Below are 4,770 nucleotides of genomic sequence, written 5' to 3' on the forward strand. Positions count from 1 at the left end.
CTTGGCTGGTGTCGTTCTTTCACCTGTCATGACCTCACAGGGGCTGAGTATAATCAGGGGTCACACCTAACTCATAAGAGCAAGTCTGTGCCTTTAGTGGCTCTGAGACATTGAACAATGATCATTTTAAACCAATTTCAATCATATTCAAGAAATTAATTTCAAATTCATAATTACATAGTAGATCATCAGTTTACATTGTGTTCATTATAAACTGTAATATAGATCTCAAACAGCTCATACTGATAGAAACATTGACTTCCTGTTGAAGTGCAGAGCTGATAAGCCCCGTCTCGTCATGGTGACAGCGTAACAGACATGTTATTCACATGTTATTCACATGTTCACATGTTTTTCTGTTTGAACATTGACTTTTTGACATTTGACAACACTAACCAAAGTACTACAGAGGACAGGGATGTGGGCGGGGATAGTGGGTAAGTGAAAACAGGCCATTTCTGAGCTCTGGAGCCTCGGTTACAGGAGAAACCCTGATTCCTCAAACGAGCAGGAATCAACCCAAATACATCTGTGGAAACATTGATGTGACCAGGTTAAAATGTTGAATGTTTCATAAGGCTGTTTTTGAATGCAACTTAGAAGAAACACTGGTAAGATTCTAGAATGATCTAAGGGGAACCTCACTGACCTAAGCAACCCTATTTTTAACGGGGTTAAGTGTGGTGAGTGGTGAGAATCAAACCAGAGAAAAAATAAAAATACAGTCATTAAATGAACGATAAAAGTTCAAGCTTGTGTTGGGAAGTAAAGATGTGGAAACACTACATTGAAAGACCCATGGACCGGAACAACTAAACTAAACCTGAGCAAATACATCAGGTGCTGCAGCTGAAGCCCAAACTAAACCTTTAAACACCAATAAAACAAACAACAATAGTCTACCCTGCAAATGAAAAGACGAGGCTTACATGTACAGTACCTGTCAGCAGCCAGCAGAAGGCAAGACTGAGCAGACTGCACTGCCTTTTAAGTCTGACTTCCTCTAGAAGTGAGGGGAGGAGATACTACGGGGGAAGGGCACCCCCTGCTGCCCGCCACATCACTTGAAGCCCACTCTGCAAGTATCAGCCACTCAGGTCTTGTTCAAGGGAAGGCTCAGATGTGGATCGAGGCCTCCTCTGTGGGTCCTTAGCGCTGTCCGTGGTGCTGATCTTTGTGCAGGGTTTAGCTTTAGAAAAGCTTTGACGTTTCAGGAGCCATTTTTGATGCCCGCCGTCCTTTATCCCCTTTGTGCAGGAGCATGAAGGCCTGAGGCATGAGGCATGGGTCTTGTGTCAGGGTCCAGTGCAAGAGAGAGAGTGGGGGTGGGCTCGGCTGTCTTTTATCTGACCTCAGAAGTGTGTCGTAGAGTGGGAGAGACTTAAAGATTATTATAGTCTGCATGGGTTTCACGGCATGTAGACTGTAGAAATTTGAGATGGCTGCGATGAAATCCACACGGCCCTTAACGGCCCCTCACGGACCTTGCGGATGCATCAAACAAACCTACCTTTGAGCAGGGGAACCTTCCATGCAATGCATGATTTTAAACCGTGACAACGTAGTGCAGCGAGGATCTTGACCCGCACAAATAGAAGGACCCACATTTCACCCATTCTCAAAGCCCTTCATTGGCTGCCGGTCTCCTACCGGATACAGTCCTGACTTTCAGAGACTTGCATGGTCAGGTCTTTGTACATCAGTAATCTGATCACACCTTACACTCGCCCTCGCTCACTGAGGTCTTTGGACCAGAAACTGCGGTTCCTCGCACTCGTTTTCGGACCAGAGGAGACAGATCCTTCCAGGCAGTTGCCCCCAGACTCTGGAATGATCTTCCTACGGTCACTGGATTCTGTTGTTACTTTTTTTTATTTAGTCAGGCCTTTTGTTGTTGCTTTAGGGACTGATTTGACTGTACATTGTTGTATGTGTATTGCTCAAATTTTGTGTTTTTGTGAAGCACTTTGTGACTTCTGTCTGTGAAAGGTGCCATACAAATCAAATTGACTTACTTACGTTTACCGATAGAACCTTTGAAACTGTGGTCCCAGCTCTCTTCAGGTCATTGACCAGGTCCTCCCATAGTTCTGGGCTGATTCTTCACCTTTCTTATCATCATTGAACCCCTCGTGGTGAGATCTAGCATGGAGCTCTAGACCAAGGGAGACTGACAGTCATCTTTAGCCTCTTCCATTATCTAAAATGCTTCAACAGTTGATCTTTCTTCACAAGCTGCTTGCCAATCGCCCGTAGCCCTTTCCAACCTTGTGGAGGTCTACAGTTTAGTCTCTGGTGTCTTCTGGCAGCTCTTTGGTCTTGCCCATGGCAGTGGGTGGAGTCTGACTGATTGTGGGGTGGACAGGGTCTTTATGCAGCTAATGAGCTCAAACAGGAGCATTTACATTAATAAGTGGAGTGGAGGTGGACTTTTTAAAGGCAGACCAGCAAGTCTTTGAGAGCCAGAAGTCTTGCTGATTGGCAGGTGTTCAAATATGTATTTGCAGAAATAACATTTCTTTTAGATTCTCTCACAGTGGAAATGCACCTACGATGAAAATTTCAGACCCTCCATAATTTCTAAGTTGGGGAACAAACCAATTGTAGTGTTCAAATACTCCTTTTCCTCTGTGTAATTCTAAATATATGTCCAGCATGTGGCTCAGCACTAGCATGAACTAGCAAGTGGCTAAAAAATCCTATTACCAAATTGCCAATTTTAAATTTGATTGATTTAGAATCTCAAGTTGAATCTTTCTGTGGAGCAAGTCCGAATCGTCCGAACTCTCTGTGTGAGGGTCAAACGGTCTCTGTCAGCCACATAAAACACAAACTGTCACAAACTCAAACCTTTCTGTTTAAATAAACTCCGGTGGAGTGATTTTTTTTTTCTTTTTACTGTCGCAATTCAAGACTTTAAGCCATACATTTAATATCCTGAATTCCGATTGTCCGATCTAGTCCAGGTTTAGTTTCGATCTAGTCCAGGTTTAGTTTCGATCTTGTCCAGGTTTAGTCCCGATCTTGTCCAGGTTTAGTCCCGATCTTGTCCAGGTTTAGTTTCGATCTAGTCCAGGTTTAGTTTCGATCTTGTCCAGGTTTAGTCCCGATCTTGTCCAGGTTTAGTCCCGATCTTGTCCAGGTTTAGTTTCGATCTAGTCCAGGTTTAGTTTCGATCTTGTCCAGGTTTAGTTTCGATCTTGTCCAGGTTTAGTTTCGATCTAGTCCAGGTTTAGTCCCGATCTAGTCCAGGTTTAGTTTCGATCTAGTCCAGGTTTAGTCCCGATCTAGTCCAGGTTTAGTCCCGATCTAGTCCAGGTTTAGTTTCGATCTAGTCCAGGTTTAGTCCCGATCTTGTCCAGGTTTAGTCCCGATCTTGTCCAGGTTTAGTCCCGATCTTGTCCAGGTTTAGTCCCGATCTTGTCCAGGTTTAGTCCCGATCTTGTCCAGGTTTAGTCCCGATCTAGTCCAGGTTTAGTCTTTCTGTTCTGGTTTAGGTCTAACTTGGTGGTGAATATGAAAATGTGAATTCTTTATAAGACTGAAACATTATTACATCAAAATGGCATAAATCTTGCCACACAGATGACTCCACAAGTTTGTTTTTACAATTCAAACATCTAAATGATAAAATAGTTTAAAGTTAATACTGCTCTGTGGAACATTCCAGGCAAAGCGACAATTTTCGCATTCCAAATTAGACGACGAGATGTTCATGCACTGTATCGTAAAGCATTTTAATGTTAAAATATCCAAACTCTACATTGAGACATGTTGTGGAATATCTGCAAACAATGACCAAAAAAGATGAAGCGGAACAGAGTTTGTCTTTCTCAAAAGGTGGATCTTTATTCACTCGAGCACAGCAAATAATCACCTTCCCTAACAAAGGAATCTGTCCCTAACCCCATAACAATTACAGAGTAAGCCTTTTATAGGCGGTGACAAACATTTGACACATATGCACATAATCACAATCAAATCAGCTCCAAAAGAGATAGGCCAGACCATCACGCCTGTGACGGTTCGAGCTATCTCATTCAGAGGTGAATCGGAGATGTTTTTCACACATAATCAGGTCCTGACGCATTAATTGGCCTGATCTTGGCTGATTAAGAGGCGCCGGACAGTACAATCAGGAACCAACATTCTTATATCATCTGCACACAGGAAAACAAGACGGATATTAATTTAATGACATGTCATGGCCTGAAACGACATCGGAATGACATGACCTGACTTTTCTCCATTACAGACATTTCTTATTCAAAGGTTAAAAAAGGTACCATATTAACAGTGAAAACTAAAAAAAAATATTAAGATGCATTGGTTTGAGCAGCTGCACACAGGTTTTTTGGTTGTTACTTTTGGTCCACAGATAGTACCATAAGCTCCGCCTCATTGTTACCAGAACGACAGAAGTGTTTGTCTTTAAATATTGAGTCAAAGAATGAAATGTTGGTGTATTTCTCGTTATTTGAGTATCAGAATTACAATTATTTCTTGATTTGAAGAATTTTGTAGCACTTTCTCAATTTAAATTGTGTGAATCGTGTGAATGACTGAATGCAATGTCAAACACCACGAATAAGAGATTAGGAATTTATATTTTTAAGCAAAAAAATCCAATTTAGTTTGCACTAACCACAAGTGTTTTTCCCAACTGATGTGCTTTGTAGTTTTTTACTGGGAACTCTGAGCTTTTTGCACACGTAAAGTGAAGGGATGTGAAACTTTGAGGATGGAGCAGCAACAGTTAAAAAGTTTAAT

This window comes from Eucyclogobius newberryi, unplaced genomic scaffold (assembly GCF_026437365.1).
Source record: "Eucyclogobius newberryi isolate DKJ021-1_F unplaced genomic scaffold, fEucNew1.0.hap1 SCAF_11, whole genome shotgun sequence".
Taxonomy (NCBI): Eukaryota; Metazoa; Chordata; class Actinopteri; order Gobiiformes; family Gobiidae; genus Eucyclogobius; species Eucyclogobius newberryi.